At 49.3% G+C, this 18,911-nt stretch overlaps 1 pseudogene; it reads right to left on the reverse strand.

Annotated features, from left to right (window-relative positions):
• Positions 1-454: 454 nt before the first annotated feature.
• LOC139826686 (dynein axonemal heavy chain 9-like) overlaps positions 455-18,911 on the reverse strand; it is a 37,807-nt pseudogene continuing 19,350 nt past the window's right edge.

The raw sequence follows: 18,911 nt of genomic DNA on the forward strand, positions 1-18,911 counted from the left end.
CACTGCTCCCACCGAAGGGCAAGCACTTACAGCAATCTTGGCCTTGATACTGGCCAGCTTGTCCTGGGCAGCCGCCAGCTCGGCGTTGGCCCTGCTCAGAGCCTGCCGCTTGGGCTGCACCTCGCAGAACACAGCGTGGAACCGCACCATGTTCACCACCCAGGAGCAGAGCCCGGCCGCCGCCAAGGACTTGGTGGTCACAAATTCGGGTTTAAACTTGGGATCCTGTAAATAGGGCTGAAGGGCTTTGAGGCAGTTCTCATGGATGTTCTCCTTGTCGAACTTGATCAAGGAGTCCAGGAAGCCATCCACCCTGGCCATGGCGGCCAGACCTGCACATGAAGAACCAGTCACCCTGCTGCTGCTCGGGAAATTCATTAAAAATACCCGTCTTTATCTACATATTTCAGATATGAAATGACATTTACCGTCTTTCCATTCTCTTCTTGCTGGGTTAATGATGCCAAAGAGCTCATCATTGGTGACTGCCTTGGGGTTGAGGTCTGTCCAGACAGGACGTCGCTTCATTATCTGGTAAGTCCTGTTCAGGGATCTCATCACCTGAGACTTGCCCGTGCCCGCGTTACCCACCACGCAGACAGAGTGCCGGACCGTCAGCAACTCCTCCAGCTGCACCACCTGAGAAAAACACTCCCAAATTTTAGACAAAGATGCCAAACTGAAGTTCAGGTCTATAAAATAGGTCCCACTGGGCCACCTCTTTAGAAAGACGTGACCCTGAGACACAAGCAGATTTGACAATTGAGTTTGGTCCAGCCACTCTAATCACAATGGGTGAAATCCTCAGCCTGCAGATAAACTTTCAGCGCTGCTTATACTTGACAACCACCACCTGATGAGGCCCTGCTCTCCAGGGGCTACACTTTCATGAGCCTACAAAAGTTGGCCCCTTTGGAAGCCCAGAGACTGATCCAGTGCTGACTTCAGGAGCAGGTGCAACTGCCTCAGACCCAGCACAGCTGACTGCCCTCCAGCGAGATCTGCCTGCAAGGACAATGCTGTGCAGAGCTCTCTTTGTAGAAGCAAAGCTGTTTGAGAAAACCCAAATGATTTGATGGCGATGTGGGTGTAGCAGAAGATCTCTTGGTCTTACTTTGAGCACAAAGTTGTCCTCAGCCTGCAGCCGGAGGTCCAGCACAGCCTGCCTCACAAACGACTCAAAATTCAGGTCACGCTTCCGAGGCACATCCAGTGCAGGGAATAGATCCCCAATCAGCCCCATAAACACCGGCACATCATCCGTCACAATCTTGGGGATGTTGAAGTCACGAAGAGAGCGCATCAGAACCTGGTCTTCGGGTCGCTCTGGGTCATCTCGCTTGAGGGAGCCAGCAACAACCAGCACTGACTTAATGGCACGCAAGCCCCAGTCGTAGTGATCCTACACCAGAGGAAGAAAAAAAAAGAGGCATGAGTTTATGCTTAGACAGCACCATGTAGGGTGAAGAACCACCATTCCCAAACTGCCAGACTAGTAAGCAATGAAAATACATCTAAATCTGTTATTTGCATTGTGGCCAGAGACCTTCTCCAGCCTGAGTGACCTGGTTTCCATCTCAGTAGGTGAGATTCCCGTCAGGGACAGTATTAAAGAGTCAAATAATTCAGCTGTTCAGACCATCACATGGGCTCACAGTTGGCAGTAAGACAGCAGCAGGATTTGCACTCCAGAGACCAAAGCAATTTGTTTCACCTAAATCATAAAGCACCTATAGCAAGGCCAGCCAGCCCCCTGCATCTGCAGGAGCCACCAAGGTGAAAGGCTTGTTAGTCCATTATGAGGCCCCAAAGACCCAAGTTTCTCCACCCTGCCCATCACAAGATGACAAGCCTGTTTGGTCTCAGAGGAGGTCCAGGAATAAGGGGTCAGTAAAGACATTGCTGAAAAAGTACCACAAAACGGCATGAGAAGAACTCTCAAGCCAACAAACAACTGTTCATATTTCTGTCCTGTTAACACCCTCCAGAGCACAGCTCGACAGCTGACTGCTCTGTGTGGGAGGCCATGGCTTCCACCAGGCCCCTCGAGGCACAGCACCAAGTTTCTGCGACAGAGCATATCCCACCCAGCCTCATGCTGGCACAGCCAAGATCAGGTTTGTATCATCAGGAATCCTGATTCAGGTCTCCTCTGGACCCAGCTTCGATCTACACAAATAATGACAAGGAAAAATCTGATTTGCTTTGCACTGACAGTAACTCTAACAAGACCTGGAACCAGCCTAAGGCTGAACTCAGAGAGGGACACCATAAACCCTTTGCAGGCAGGAGAATCAATAGGAAGAGACTGGAAAGCAAAAGGTCACTGAATACTACCCCAAACATGGTGTCATTTAAACTCACTGAAAGGTCTCCCATTAATGCAGCTGGTCAAATGCTTTTGTCCCTGCAGATGCTCCAGTAAAGCAGTCTGGAAATTTTATTGCTCCGATGATCACCAACCCTCTCCTCCCCCAGCAGCCAGTGCAAATGCAGTCATTAAATAAAAGCTGTGAAACGTTAGCCATGGAGCTGAGCAGCACAGTGCCATGTTTCTGCTGATTTTGGAGATTCATCATACCACTCAGCCACAGAATCAGGCTCACCTGCTTGGACAGGAGCTCTTTGCAGAGTTGGTAGAGAGTAATGAACTTCCTGGCTAACACCCGGGCCTCGATGAATCCCTCAGCCACCAACATACCTTCACAGATCAGCTCAAAGTCTGGCACAACCATCGCACACGGCCTAAAATGACAGGTGAGGAGGCATTGCAGAACAAGTATTTCTTGACTACAGGTCTTACAGGCAGCGCATTTGCAGCTTCATCTTCTAGGCCTTCTTTTACGAGCCAGGTCACCCTCTGCCTTCCCCACGACAAGGGACAGAGCTCCTTTGCCCTGCCTGTGCGTGCCCAGACCCAGGCCTGTTGTGCAAGGCTTAAACTACCTGCGAATGCCCTATGCAAGTGAATTCCCCAAGGACATGAGGTCGAGCCTGGATGTTCCAAAAGACAGTTTCTGCCAGGTCACAAACCCTGACCTGGACTCACCTGAAGAGAGCTTTTAAATTCTCAGGTAGCTCTGTTCGCCCTGCGTAACCAGGGTTCATGGTGATGAAAATGCCTACTGATGGTACTAAGTTGATGTCTTCTCCAAGAAAATTGAAGGATTTCTTCTTCTCCCGTATTGCATCCTGCACGCTCTTCACCTAGAAATCAAGACAGTACTATAGTATCAGCGTTCACTTATGAAAAACACATCAGACAACGGTGCTTCCTTCGTTACTCTTGGCCTCGTGACAAATGGGGCTAATCACTGTTTTATTTTTTACCGGCAGCATAAAGCTTTATACACTGTTTGGAGTACATCAGCATGGCAATATCAATTTCCCATCTCAGTCAAACTCTGGCAAAGCAGAAAAAAGAGCTGAAGAGAGTGGAAAGTCAAAATGCAAAGGAGTTGCAAGACTTCACACCTTTGCTCCATGAGACAATGATGAACGTGGGTCAGGAAGAGCAACTCAGGAGCGGGAAATGTCCCCAGCACTGCCTGCATTCACCTTGGCTTTTGACATCACCTGTGGGACACTGCTCAGCACATCTCACAGCAAAAACACCACCAAAGGCTCCACCATCTCTGAACCAGCCAGCCCAGCAGAGGTCTGATGTGTGAGAGAGACACAGGGCAGTACAGGTATCCACAACACAGCCAACACCCAAACGCACTCCCCAAAGTCTATCACAATATGGGCCCATTATTCCCTTTCCCCATCTCACCTCTCCCCACACAGCGTTGCTCTTCAGGACATCCCAAAACCCTCCTGTGCCTGCTCCGTTCCCTGACCAGGCCCAGAGAAGGGGTAGCACCTCCCAATAAGCTTGGCCTCAGCTCAGTTGTAAACTGACCACTTGATATCACTTTTAAAGATTTTGGGACATCAGATGTTTGATTTAAAACCAAAACCAGAAGGCAGAAGCTGTAAAACCTCTCCTAACACCTTCACTCACTAATATTATATTGTTTTTTATATTTGCCTGATTGCAGCTTTGTTCTGCTCATTCCTCTCCTTCCGAAGAGTTCACCTCTCTGCAAACAGCACCTCAGCGAGGGGCAAATCTCTCTCTATTCACCGCTCTAACCTCACTACTGTTTGCCATCTCAAAGTAAAGCAATTAATCGAATTTTTCCCTGTAAGGAACCATATCGACATCAGCTGCATGAGTAAGACAGCCAATTAAACATCACCATGGTAACACTCCTAATAGCAGCCAGGAGACACCATGATGGAATGACGGCCGTGCCGCTTTCTTCAGCTGCCACGCTCCAGCCAGGAGCGAGGGAACCATTAGCAGTTGAGTCATTCCTGGGCTTCTTTTGTTCAGCTTCCCTTTTTATTTCAAGATCCTCAAAGACTTTTTTTCAATGACAACTTTAAACTAGGACCTGACGGAAGAGAAATTGAGAGGGAATGATACATAAACTCTTGTACCTGCCTGGGGCTTCTCTGGGATGCCACATAAGGTACCAATTATGAGTGAAACAGATGAGAAGAATGAGGAGTTCATGGAGGGGTTAAGAACAATGTCTTTGACCGAAACATTTACAGAAGTGTAGAAACTTCTGAGCTTTATATCTTTCTATAACACTGAGCCCAAAAGGGAGTCCAGGAACAATTCAGCACCTCAATCAGATATTAGGATCCTAAAACACGCACTCAGCTGACAGTTGGATCCTGAAGAACTTGGGCACTTTGGCACCTCAGTTTTCTGCACTGAAGCCCCCCAAGGCTTCCCCTGTATAAAATAATGCCAGGTTTCCTCATGGGCTGGTAAGAGGAGGGGAAGGAGGACGCGAAGTGACAGATTATATATATAAGCACGAGAGCACAGGACTTTCTGGCACGATGGGGAGGCCAGTCTCCCTTCCAGCCCTTCTCCAGGGATGCTGCTGCGCTTCACACGAGACTCACCAACACAATGCACTGAGCAGCTAAACTACAGAGGAGATGAGAAACCATTCGCCAGGGGAAACACCCATGCCCAGCTGGGCACCGCTCCAATAGCTCTGTCCCAGGTTTAATCCCACGGTGTCAGGGTACCCTGGGCAAGCGCGTCAGCAAGGGCCGCAGATCTGCCCCAGATTCCAGCTCCCGAGTGTCACCAGCTGACGCTGGCTTTTGGGAGCACCACGGGGCTGCGCACATTCCTCCAAGGAATGGTGCCAGTTGGCCAGGAATACCTTCCAAAGCCACTTGGCAGAGCTGTCGTTACAGACACCAGAACTAAATCCACAGCCATATAGTTTTGGAGACAGGTTAAGAAAATTAATCCTGAATGTATTCCCATTTCCTGAGTATGACACACAACCTGTGCCTGACCAGGGGTGATAAGGAACCCCCAGAAGTCCAGCGGATCTGCCCCAAACACCCCTCTTCCCCTCTGTGAAAATTATTCCCTACATTGCAGACTGAGCAGCCGCAAGTCAAGGCAGCTTCTCTGTCTTGAAACGATGTGCTGCAATTATCTCACAGCAGATTAATGACACGAGTGCTTTCCTGAGGAGGAACAGGTACAGAGCCATGGTGCGTAGTGGTCTGGGAAAAGATGCTACAAAGAATTGTCTTGGCACAAATGCTGTAACTGGGGCAAGAAAAGTGACAAATATCTTTGCAGCACGTAACTGCGACATCTTGGCAGTGCTGTGATATTCATGTGATTAATCTTGAGATCTAATCCCACACCTGCCTATACACAGAACTGAAACCGGCAATATGCAATTGCCATTTTTACCCTTGCTCCAAAGACTGCAGAATGGCTCTGCTCTGTTTGTATTTATTTATGAGTGTTTCTCCACTCACCTGTACAGCAACCACAGAAAGGACCTCAACTGAGATCCTGTTAAATTCATCAAAACAGCCCCAGGCTCCCGTCTGGGAAAGGCCTTTGTAAATATTCCCACAAGACTGGAAAAACAAAACAAAAACAAAGATTACAAGAGTGAAATCATAAATGGAATCAACTCCAGCAAAAAATTGATTTTATTTCCCAGCCTGTTTATTTATAGCAATTTACAGTCTATTGTGGGTATTTAGAAAAGTGCATGGAAACAGCAGGCACAACTCAATTATAATATTTATAGCTCTGCGCAGCTTGCCACTTTATCTGCTAATTGCACTTTCTCGATATATCTGTGCACCAGTTTCATTTAAAGGTCACTTGTGCTGAATTACTGATGGTCCCGATTCCTGGGAGAGCCCATAAGCTAAATGAAATATGATCCGAGGCTACCAAAATCACTGTACCGTGCCAGACTGGCAGAGAGCAAGACTCAGCCTAATGATTCAGTGCTCTGTAGCGGCTGAAGGTTCACTATGTTTTGGGTTTATTCTGGGAGAGGATCCTGAGAAAACCAGGACAGGTCCCTCCCCGTGCCAGGGGCTGCCAGGCCGCGAGCACGCCGAGAAGAAACGACCAGGGTCCAACTATCAGCACAGCCTTGGTCTCAACTGAACAGACCAACATTTTTGAAGAATTACACATGAAATCTAACTCCAGAAAGGAAGGGAAATGCATAATGAGGCAGAGAAGATAGTTCGGGTCTCTGCCTCCTGAAGAACCTTGTGCAAATCTTAGAGAAGGAACGGGAGGAGAAGGAAAAGGCATTCAGCTTAAAGGAGTGTAGCAGGGATTTGGAGAGAGGTGATCACAGAATCCCAGCCTGGTGGGGCTGAAGGGCCCTCTGCAGATCCCCCAGTCCAAGCCCTGCTCACGCAGGGTCACAGAGCAGATCACACAGGTGGGTCCAGGCGGGTTTCAATGTCTCAGAGAAGGAGACTCCACACCCGCTCTGGGCAGCCTGGGCCAGGCTCTGGCACCTCCCAGCAAACAAGTTTCTGCTCATGTTCAGATGGAGCCTCCTGTGTTTCAGTCTGTGCCCGTTGTCCCTCACCCTGGCGTTGGGCACCACTGAACAGAGTCTGCTCCATCCTCTGACACCCACCCTGACATATTGATCCATTGATCAGATCCCTCTCAGCTTCTGTTCTCCAGCTCAACAGCTCCAGCTCTCTCAGTCTCTCCTCACAAGAAAGAAGCTCCAGACCCCTCAGCATCTTTGTCGCCCACTGCTGGACTCTGTGCAGTTATTCCTTCTTAAACTGGGGAGCCCAGAACTGGACACAACTCCAGATGTGGCATCACCAGGGCAGAGCAGAGCGGAAGGAACAACCTCCCTTGACCTGCTGGTCATACCTCTCCTAATGCACCCCAGGTACCATTGGATTACTCTCATCCTTCAGGTTTGCTCGGGCCCTGAGCATCCCCAGCCCCATGTGACCGCACTGCAGCCGAGGTGGGAGCCATACCTTGTAGTCCATCTGCTCGGAGCAGTTAAACACGTACACCATGATGCCCAGGGCTCGCCCCAAATCTTTCGTAGTCTCCGTCTTGCCAGTGCCCGCAGGGCCTGCAGGTGCTCCGCTCATGGTCAGGTGCAGTGACTGGGTCAGGGTGATGTAACATCTTTCACAGTGAATGATGAATGAAAAAAGGAAATATGTCCAATAGGTCAACTGTGGGCTGCAGGGCAATAGCACTAGAGCATTGCACTCAGCAGAGCCTCTCCTCTGAAAAGCTGTACGTGAGCAGGGGTCATGTCTGAGCTGAAAGCCTTCTTGGCATTAATTACCACCTCTGCTCAGCTCTGTTTTCTCCAAGAGATACTCATCTTCCACCAAGGTCTGCCCAAACCTCTTCATGTCCAGCTTGTGTTCTCTCTGGATCCTCATACAACTCATGGATATTGGGCACATCTCAGGCAGTATGAGAAAAGGACAGCTTTTCTGGAAGACCTGTCACTGACAGAAACCTGCTCAGGTGGCCTACGAGTGAACCCAACTCAAAGCTGCAGCAAGTCCCAAAGTTTCTCCATCATGTTGATGATGGACACTGGGGTGGTGTCCACATGTGAGTATCTATACTACCTGTATAAGCCACAGAGGTGTAGTCAATATAGCCAACAAAACCTGATGATACCTGGGGGCTTGACGCAGCTGACTAACACAGGTGACTAGAGCCACCTGAGATGCTCTTGGTTGCTGAAATGTCACATAGGGTGGAGAGATATGACAAGGGGTCCATAGGAGACTTTTACACTTCTGGATTGGCAGCTGGAAGCCAGGTGGGACAACACAGAGTATCTCAAGTAACCCTAGGTGTCCCCACTGAGGCAACCAGGTAGATGTCTGCTTCAAGATGGGATGAAAGCTCTCTAGACTCACCAGCTTTATGGACTGTGGACATCTTGTGCACAGGAAGACACCCACAAGTGTTTTAATGTGTGAGCTGAATCCCACCCAGGGATCTGATGTACAAATTCCCCAGAGGGTACCACCAAAAACCAGATAAGAGTTAGAGCTCGACCACTGGAGTGCTGGGACATGGAGACAGAACAAGAGGGATACAGGTGTCTGAACTAAATCCATCTTTGGTTGGCATCTCTCTCTCTACCTGTGTGGCAAAGCCCAGCTATGACATTGTGTCCCAGGGACTTACCTGTCGGTCAGCGGAGTGATCACAAGCCGAGGGGTATTGCCAAGGTATTCATAGGAGTACAGGAACTGGGCGTCACAGATGTTGGCAAAGCAGTGCCGTTCCTCATCTGACCATCTGTGCCGGAGCTGTGACAGCCAAATGAAGGCCTGGGCATTGTCCACCTGCAACACACCCACAAACACCATCACAGGAAGGCCGGGGATGCCAGACACATGCAGCTCGGGGGCCAAAATAGCGACTGCTATAAAATTTTCATGGGGGATGACTGGTCCTCACTGCAAGGCAGGTGTGGTGAGGAAGGCCGCCTCCTTGCAATGCGGTGAGAAATGTCACCTCCCCATCTCCCATCAGTAAAGGGGAGGAACCAAATTAGTGACCACATTGGTGGGAGAGGAAAAAATTAATGGCCAAGAGAAAGAGCCTTACAAAAAGACTCCTGAATAGATTTAAGAAGCAGCAAGTCATGAAGAAGGTCTCATAACGCAACCAGAGTGAGAGAAGGAGCAGAGGCCATCTAGACAAGGAAGAGGTTGCAGACAGCACCAAGGAAACAGACTGGGGACAGGTGGACAAAGACAGGCATGGCCAGCGCTCTCTGCACAACCAGCAGGCAGGTCCAGATGCATCACTTCACCCCAGGCTGGACCGAGGCACCACTGAGCCCAGCTGAGCCTTGAAGACAGAAACCCTGTGAGCAGCCTGGCTGCCTCTGAGATGACACAGATGAGGGAAGAGCCACAACCCAATACATTCAGGGCATCTTCCCACCCACCTGCAAGGCTAAACACTTGGCATGGTGTCAGGGACAGGGGAGTAGTGTGGGAGAGGTGTTGCAGGAGAAGGGAGTCCCACATAAGTCCCTGTGGCCCCACACCAGACAAAGGACGCTACAAAGAACAAAGCTTGAATGCTTTTTCTTACTTTCTAAAGTCAAAACTGAGACTGAGTCCAGCAGCCTCCCAACACACCACCATCATCCACCAGCACATGTCTTGGCACCAGGACGCAGTGCCGCGCTCTCACTCCTGGTGTGAATCTGCAGCAACTACAAGTTGGTGTTGCAGGGCCATGACACAGCACAGCTCTGCAGGCTTACAGGGGCTTTCTGCACACTTACTACAAACATTGTAGAAATAAATTTAGTCATACGTCTCCCACTGAGACCGGCAGTGATCTGAATGGCCAGTGGTTGGGCCCCCTGAAGCCCCCTCTCCAGCACCCACAGAACTGTGCTGAACTGCCAACACCAACCTTCTGTGCTATCATCTTTGCCACCACATCCCGAGCATGCACGTCGATGGTGCAAATGGTCATGATTTTCTGTCTGTCGCCCTTGGAGAGCTGCCCGATCAGCATGGTAACGAGGGTGTTCAGCTGGGTCACTTGCTTCTTGTGATATTCCTTCATCGCATTCTCGTAGCCTTCCTCCACCCTGGCAAAGGCAATCCCAACCTCGGTTGTCCACCAGATCTGGGTGCAGCAAAGCGCCACCTAGGGAAATAGGCTGGTTCAGTATCAGGGAAAATACCAAAGCTTCCTTATGTTCAAGAGTGTCGGATCCACAGGGAGATCAAGGATGAAACATCCGTGACATGAAACTAAGTATTTTTTCATACAGTAGTCACAGCAGACAGTACAACAAGGATCTGCTCCATGACATTCATTTAAAACACCATATCAGTGATAGACACATTTAGCAGCTAGTTATAAGTAAATCAGCACCTTTCACATGCCTGACACAGCAGAGGAGGAAGAGTTGGAGACCACGAGGTTGTCAGAGGCGCATCTGAGGGGCTCTTCACTCTTATCAGGCCTCACCACTTTGCCTTCCTGCTGCACCTCTCACTGCTCTGGCTGTACAGACTGCACTGCCCAAGCCCCTGGGCTCTGTCACCCAACCAAGAGCCCCAACCAGAGCATGGAGCTCAGCCTGAAAACTCCATCAGGAGACCGCCAGGATAAAGGACAACTCATCCTCCCTCTCTCCTGGATAGCAAGGTGGAGGCCAGAAACATGCCTGTCCACAGCTGCTGAAAGAAGGGAAGGGCAGGACTGATGGGGAACCCAAGAGCTACCTTTCCACGAGCCAGCCTGAGTGGTGATAAGAAGCAGTGGCAGATACCTGGGCAGGATAGTCAAAGAGCCATTGTTCCCTTGGTTTTTCCTCATAAGCCATGACGGCTTCTGTCATCTCATCTCTCACAGTAGCCCTCATGCTGTCTAGTACATGACTGAGCCAGACTTCACCCTGGAAAAGAGATTAAATCCCAGTAACACATTTGCTCTTCTTAAGTGCCTTTGGTAATTAGTGAAGATAGGAAATGAGGCAAGCATCTCAGTTCTCTTTAGACTGGACATGAGGGAAAGGTTCTTCACCCAGAGGTGCTGGACACTGAACAGGCTCCCAGGGAGGTGTCACAGCCCCAACCTGACAGTGTTCAAGGAGAGACTGGGCAACGTCCTCAGACACACGGGGTGACCTGTGGGGTTGTCACTGCAGGGACAGGACTTGGACTCCATGATCCTGGTGGGTCCCTTCCAGCTCAGGACATTCTATGAGTTAACCAAACCTCACAGCCTCCTTCAGACTGGGTAGATTTGGCTAATTCTGGTACTGTAGGATTAGCATCTACTTCCAGACACCAAGAACAGAAGACAGATTTTTTTCTTGAACTCTAGCTACAGGAGGAACCAAAATGAACTCCGTCAATGAATAATTTGGTCAGGTGTGTTCCACCTCCGGGCCATGACAGAATCCCTGGTGGGATGTGGGCAGTCTGCCAGCAGCAGAAGAAAGATGCTGCCAAACTTGGGAACACAATTCCTGCTGAATTTCGTATTTCACAGGCAAAGCCCTCAACAAGAAGACAGACTGAACGCAGCAAGCTCCATTGCTGGGGAGCTCAGTAGCCGGTATTACGTACTTTAGCTTCCTGTAATAGACCATGCAGAAAGGTGAAACTACCAGGATAGATAAGCTGAGCAGTAGCTTGATTCTTACATTTCATACTTTCACTCGTGGTATGAAATAATGAAGACTTGAGAAACAGGTAAAAGGCCTTCTCCTGCCAAACACACCCGTGCAGAGGTACTATGGAATAGCTTAGTCTCTTTTCAGTCTGCATCCCCTCCCTCACCGAGGATATTTGTAGCAAGCTTTAAGACCAACCTTCAAAAGGTCTTAGAAAAAATCAAATTAAAAACCTAGTCAGAAAAATGGCACAGCTCTTTCTCTCACAGTGGACTGCGACATCCACGTCCCCCCTTAGTGAGGACCTATCCAGAGTGACACGAAAGGTTGTGGTGTAAGGAGGTACTAAATCACCACCTCTTCCAGCTTTTCTCATGCACCAGGGGAGAGCAGTGAAGCTCTGTGACGTCTTGGCAAGGGATCTCACACGAGGGGCAGGGGAGCAGACTCCACCGGACAGTTTTGATAGACAAGGACTTCCCTCTCACCTGCCCACTGCAGTCACAGGGCTCGCTGAAGCTGACGTACTCCTCCTCTCTACTGTACGTTCCCAGGCCAACCTTGGTTGGCTTTTGCTCAGAGTCCAGCTGGAATTTCATCCTGGCCAAGCTGTCAAAGAGTTTGGAAAGATGACGTTGCACCTGCAAAACGGGTTGTATAAATAAAGCAACCGAGATAGGACGAGCGGAATGAAGATCACTATACATGTCACAAGCAAAATCATGTTAACAAAATATCTTGGATATTTAGGTAGCACCACATCTTCTCAAATGTGGCCAACATACTGCCAACAAAAGCCTCTTGCTGTCTCTTGTAATACTTCCACCTATTTCTACGTAATTTAGAAAACAGACATGCCTTAATAAATCATGTTTCTCCATTGGGAAATCTTCCATACAGAGCAAAAGCATAGAAAACATTGAAACACCTCATGACTCCTACCCCAAATTTCCCTACATGTAGTGATGAGAAGTCTGTAGCCATTTCTCCACCTCATCCTATTCTCAGCACAACGTGGAGTTTTCTTCACTATGAACTTTCCTGTTTTTCCACTACTAGAAACTGATTTTGTGCTAGTGAAATATCCTAAATTCTCTTTCATGGAGAAGAAAGATCTTTATTTCTGCCTAAGACCTATGATAAACAGCCCAGACCTCCTATAGAACAACCATGTTCACCAAAAGCACTCTTCCAGAAGGAAAAGAATAATTCAGTTCTTTCCTGTTCACCTCCATCTGAGTCTGCAAAGCCAACAGGGAGATGCTGTGGGCTCTCAACATCAGCATCTGCCTGCTGGGAGCTGAGCAGGTCACCAGCACTTCTTCCAGACCACTGCGTAACACACAACTGCATCACTGCGCGCCCCACGCCAATGAAGGTGAGATTCTCCTAGGATTGACGTCCCCACAGAAAGGGGAAGCTCCCAAAGCAGTCCCAGACAGGAGCTGCCTCTCTCAATTACAGCAGAGAGGTAGAAAAACTCCCATAGGGGAGATGAGAAATGAGGGAAAGGGACCTGGGGGTCCTGGGGACAGCAGGGTGACCATGAGCCAGCACTGGGCCCTTGTGGCCAGGAAGGCCAATGGTACCTGGGGTGGGTTAGAAGGGGGTGGTCAGTAGGTCAGAGAGGTTCTCCTGCCCCTCTGCTCTGCCCTGGTGAGACCACATCTGGAATATTGTGTCCAGTTGTGGCCCCTCCGTTCCAGAAGGACAGGGAACTGCTGCAGAGAGTCCAGCGCAGCCACCAAGATGCTGAAGGGAGTGGAGCATCTCCCGTGTGAGGAAAGGCTGAGGGAGCTGGGGCTCTGGAGCTGGAGAAGAGGAGACTGAGGGGGGACTCATTCATGTTTACAGATATATAAAGGGGGAGTGTCAGGAGGATGGAGCCAGGCTCTCCTCGGTGACAACCAGTGATAGGACAAGGGGGAATGGGTTCAAACTGGAACACAGGAGGTTTCACTTAAATTTGAGAAGAAACTTCTTCTCAGTGAGGGTGTCAGAGCCTGGCCCAGGCTGCCCAGGGAGGTTGTGGAGTCTCCTTCTCTGCAGACATTCAAACCCCCTGGACCCCTTCCTGTGGAACCTCAGCTGGGTGTTCCTGCTCCATGGGGGGATTGCACTGGATGAGCTTTCCAGGTCCCTTCCAACCCTGACATTCTGGGATTCTGCGTGAGATGCCCAATGCTCTGATGCTTTCAGAGAAGGAAGGGTGGAGGTGGATTTGTCCATCTAATTCTGACTCACTGACTCACAAAGAACTACAACCCTCCCTCTCATGAGCTGTGCTGCAAGTGGACGCAGCTTCTCACACACATACAAGCAGGGCCAAACCCTGGGAGGTGCTAAGTGACTCTGAGAAGCACAGGGCACTCAGCATCCCCCCAGATCACAGAATCATTTTGGGTGGAAGAAACCCTCAGGATCAAGTCCAGCCATACCCTAGCTCTGGCACTAATCCATGTCCCTAAGAACCTCGTCTAAATGTCTTTTAAACCCCTCCAGGGACGGTGACTCCAGCACTGCCCTGGGCAGCCTGTTCCCATGCCCCACAGCCCTTTCTGGGAAGAATTTTTTTACAATATCCAATCTGAACCTCCCCTGGCACAACTTGAGGCCATTAAGCGTATCTTGAGGCCATAAGCTTATCTCTTTTCAAACCGTAAGTAAACCGTAGAAACTTTTTCTTACATGTAGAAGCTTCTGGTCACAAATCCCCAGCTGCCCCTTCCCAGACCCTGTCCAGTCTGGAGGGTTCGGACACAACCCCAGCACTTGCTGCGATCCTGCTGCCAGAGCCCGAACGCGCCTGAATCTGCACAAGTTCAGCACCCAGTTCACGAGGATAATGTCATTGTGTATTTAATCCTCCTTTAGGAATCATCAGACTTTGAAACTACATTGGGAAGGCTGAGAGTGTATCTATGTACGATACTGCTTGACATTTACTTTGATTTTACTGCAAATACTTTTGAATAACAGAAAACACCAGGAATTTCTTCTTACTCAACAGAGCATTTCAACACAGTATCTTTGCTTCCTGTGTTTTTTTTTTCCTCTTCATTTTAAATATCAATCAACTATGTATTTATGATACTCTGTGGGCTGAAATCACCCAGCAGCAGACACAGATAGAAGCAGCGTTAAAGGTTAGAGGTAAACAACAGCATTTCCAAATACACATGCAAACCTGCTCCATTCCTGTGCTCACATCAATACTGAAAATGGTGGAAAGCCTGAAGAAAGTGAAAATACTCGCTACCAAAAGACAGAATTAGGACTTTGTTCATCATCCAACACTCGCCTTTTGCTGTGAACGTTTTGACTGGTTTTATGCACCAACCTCTGAATAAAAGATGCGTCCCAAACAAGGCCAAGCAGAGCTGTGCAGGGGTGGGTGGCAACCCAAGGAAGTCCTGCCTTGGCCACAGCCACTGTCTGACCACCAGCTGTCTTACCTCTTCCAGGCTGTGTTCTGCTCTTCCCCTGTAAACAGGCCATCCCAAAGACCTTTGCATGGGGGAAGGAAGAAGTGGCTGACTAGCAGATGTCTCCTCTGCCTAAAAACAGAGACGTCTCCAAGCCCTCGGTTGTCAACACTGCCACATTTGAATGATCGGTCTGTGGCTCTTTCAACAACAGATGCTGTTTGCTGGCATCCCAGCTTGGGGAACCAAGCTCAGCAACAAGTTTTGGCTGAGATCCTCAAGAAATGGTTTCCCCCAACCTCACTGTATCCCAGCAGAAACAAACCCACTGTTTTTATGGTATCAAGAACATAGCTCTGCTCTGTGCAGTGCTTTCAGAACCATCTGCAAGCATCACCAGGGACAGATGGGACAACATACAGTGTGCGCATTGCCTTTCAGAGACGACAGATGAAGGCCAGCAGTGAAAGAGTTATTGTTAATCCAAGTGAGGGTGGGAGAAAAGGCACTCAAGAAAGGATAAGCTACAGCTGAGTCCCTAGACAGCATCTTCCACCCTGACATTACTGACAGCTGGAAAATGTGAAGGTGACATAGTGCAAGGCTTACCAGCTGTGGGTTGGTGCCATTGGAAAGAATATCCAATCAATCTGCTGAAGAAACAAAGTAAAATCTGGGAAAGGCCAATCTTTTCATGTCCAAATATTCAGCCAAAGCCTTCTCACACAGGGACAACCTGGGGAGAAGAGCAGAAAAATAGAGCCCAGGACAGGCGGGTGAATATCCTTTAATGTGTCGTGCTACAGTTTGGGTTATCGAGCAGATTCTCCCCTCCCATGGGGAAATGCCAGACATGAGCTGAGCCTGCAGGCTGGTCCTTTACAGCATTTTCCAAATAGATAACAAAGCACATAGTAACTCATAGATCTCTCTCCACTCCCAAGGGTCAAACAGACAAAGAGTCAGAGAATCCTCACCAAAAAGCAGAAACACAGGTGGAAGAAGAGGCTAGAAAGGCTTTGCAGTCTGACTTACTGTTTTAGACAAGCTCTCAACTGCCACAGGTGATTTCACACTAGGATGAAAGTTTCCAAAACTGCTTTTATTCTAATGAGCACATTTTAAAGTCTGATTCAAACCTACTCAGCTTTTTGTGCTTGTGAAGCCTGAAAAGAAACTTGTTTGCTCCGTTCTAAAACGAATCTCTCAGTGTTTACATGTTAAACTGCTGCTGAGCTTTCAAAGTTCATAAATAACATGCAGTTAGTCCTCTGTGGGGAACACGGGCCTTATCTGTTTAGGAAGTAAAATTAGATCTCTATTTTAAATGGATAGTTATTACTGACACAACAGCTATCACGTTAACTTGTTAGGTGTGTTCCAGGTAGAGTAGCTCATATGTTAGGTGAGAACTGTATCCATCTCTGGACATTAAGGTCTTTCTCAGGGAGTTTAGTTATACCATCTGTGAAGGGTACACACACAAAGATAATTTTGTTAATTAAAGCACATGGGATCAGCTCTGCTGCAGATATCCCTGCTTGGACTGCTAAATAGATATTTAAGACACCAAATTTGGGGTGGCAGTGAGGCCACGTGTTATTAAAACCAACTGAGTGCCTAGCTTTGTATGTGTGCAAATCAATATTCAAGATAAGAGTTTGCACATACGCAAAGCCAGAATCCACCTTGGGGGCTTCAGGGTGATGGATCATGAATAAAAAGACTCAATGTGTGAATGCAAAGAACGCACAGTCCAGAAGGAAAGCCTTGGAGCACAGGTTAAACCAACTTATTAGAGCTGATCCCAGTCTCTGACAAAATCCTGGGACTGAAGTTGTACCTACCTACTCTGAATGTCCTCCAGTTGTTGGGACAGACCTGGTTTATTGGTGGCCTCAACCACATTTGGGGTTTTCTGAGTTTCACAGGCCAGTTCTTTAAAGTCCGCATCAATCACTTCAAAGCGTTTGGAGTCCTAAAAAGCAACACAAACATGCTCATGGTAAAACATGGATTTTGTGCTAAAGGTCTCCATCCTCTGGGTGCTGTCTTTGGGTTGAGGGGAAAACCTTCTGTCCAGTGCAGACAGGGACCCCTCCACCATTCCAGAATGGCTCTTCCACTGACTTGCCTGAAACTAGTCTTCAAACAGGCACTTGCCTTCTTGTCACTGTATCCCAAAGGGGTTGTGGATAAAGTGCTCCATGCAGGAGGCAATGTCTAGGACCAACCATTTTCATGGGATTTAATTCCCCTTGGAAAACCTCATAAATCTCTCTCTCCCATGTCCAGGTGAAGTACCAAGTTTCCCTGGCTGCAGCAGCAGGAGATGCTCCCACACCGTGGAAAGGCCACCAGCCTCATGTGAGTGCACTCCTCCCCTCCTGCTACAGCACAGGAATCCCAACACCCATCCACAAAACAGGTATGACGACTCTTGTAGAGGAGAGCCCTTCCTTGCCTTCAATGAGGGTATGGAAACCCCACGTCAGCACCGGAGGCCCACGTCAACAATTATGCTCCATATCTAACAGGGACTCTGAATTTCTGGAGCTAAACACTGAAGAATAAAGCAAGCTATGTTCAAAACATCTCTGCTCCTCCCTTCTTCCCAGGTCAGGCCTCCTAAGTGAGGCGGGACACTGAACAAGTGTTCCAAGCAGTCCAGGTAACACTTCCACGCTACCCTGTGTTCAGCCCCAGGAGCAAGGCTCCATCTGGAAGGTTGAGCCCTCCCTACACTCACGCCACAGATCCAGCTCCAGGTGAGCATCCCACAGCCTGTCAGCACATCCCCCCAGCCCTGGATGCATCCTGAGGGTGCTCAGCTACAGAGACTTTGAGCTTCAGTCTTTCTTTTACAGAAGAGAAGCTGCTGACTGAGCCACCTGTGTCCCTGGAGCCAAGAGGGCCCCGTGTCCTGGTGCATCCAGCACAGCACGGCCAGCCGGGCAGGGAGGGGATTGTCCCGCTCTGCTCTGTGCTGGGGCGGCCTCACCTGCAGCATTCACTGTGTGCAGGGCTGGGGACACAGGAGAAAAGGAGATAAAGCTACTGGAGGGTGTCCAGAGGAGGGACATGAACTTGGTGAAGGGTTCGGAGGGGAAACCGTATGAGGAGCGGCTGAAGTCCCTGGGTTTGCTCAGCTGGAGCAGAGGAGACTGAGGGCAGAGCTCATGGGGCTGCAGGTTCCTCAGCAGGAGCAGGAGGGGCAGGGCTGAGCTCTTCTCTGTGACAGTGACAGAACCCCAGGGAATGGCAGCAGATGTGCCAGGGAGGGCAGTGGGACATGAGGAAAAGGTTCTTCACCCAGAGGTGCTGGACACTGAACAGGCTCCCAGGGAGGGGTCACAGCCCCAGCCTGACAGTGTTCAAGGAGAGACTGGGCAATGTCCTCAGACACACGGGGTGAATTGTGGGGTGTCCTGTGCAGGGACAGGAGTTGGACTTGACAATCCTGATGGGTCCTTCCAAGTCAGGACATCCTATGGTTCTATGGTTCATACCACTGCCAGACAGCTACTGAGATGCAGACAGCTGCCCAGCAGGATGCAAATGTAAATCATGATGCAATTTCATACATGACATTAGATAGCTCCTGGATATTAAGAGCTTGCTGGCACATGGTACAGCCTCAGGGCACTGGTTATCAGCACCTGTATATATTGCCCAGTGAGCGAGGTGTGCCCAGATTCACAGAATCATTTAGCTGGAGGAGACCATTGAGATCACTGAGTCCAACCATAACCTAAATCTAGTACTAAACCATGTTCCTCATCTATACATCTTCCAGGGATGGTGACTCCAGCACTGCCCTGGGCAGCCGTTCCAATGCCCCACAGCCCTTTGGGGAAGAAATTGTTCCCCAGATCCAACCTCAACCTCCCCTGGCGCAACTTGAGGCCGTTTCCTCTGCTCCTGGCGCTTGTTCCTGGGGAGCAGAGCCCGACCCCCCCTGGCT

Source organism: Patagioenas fasciata, unplaced genomic scaffold (genome assembly GCF_037038585.1).
Source record: "Patagioenas fasciata isolate bPatFas1 unplaced genomic scaffold, bPatFas1.hap1 Unplaced_1, whole genome shotgun sequence".
NCBI classification, from domain to species: Eukaryota; Metazoa; Chordata; class Aves; order Columbiformes; family Columbidae; genus Patagioenas; species Patagioenas fasciata.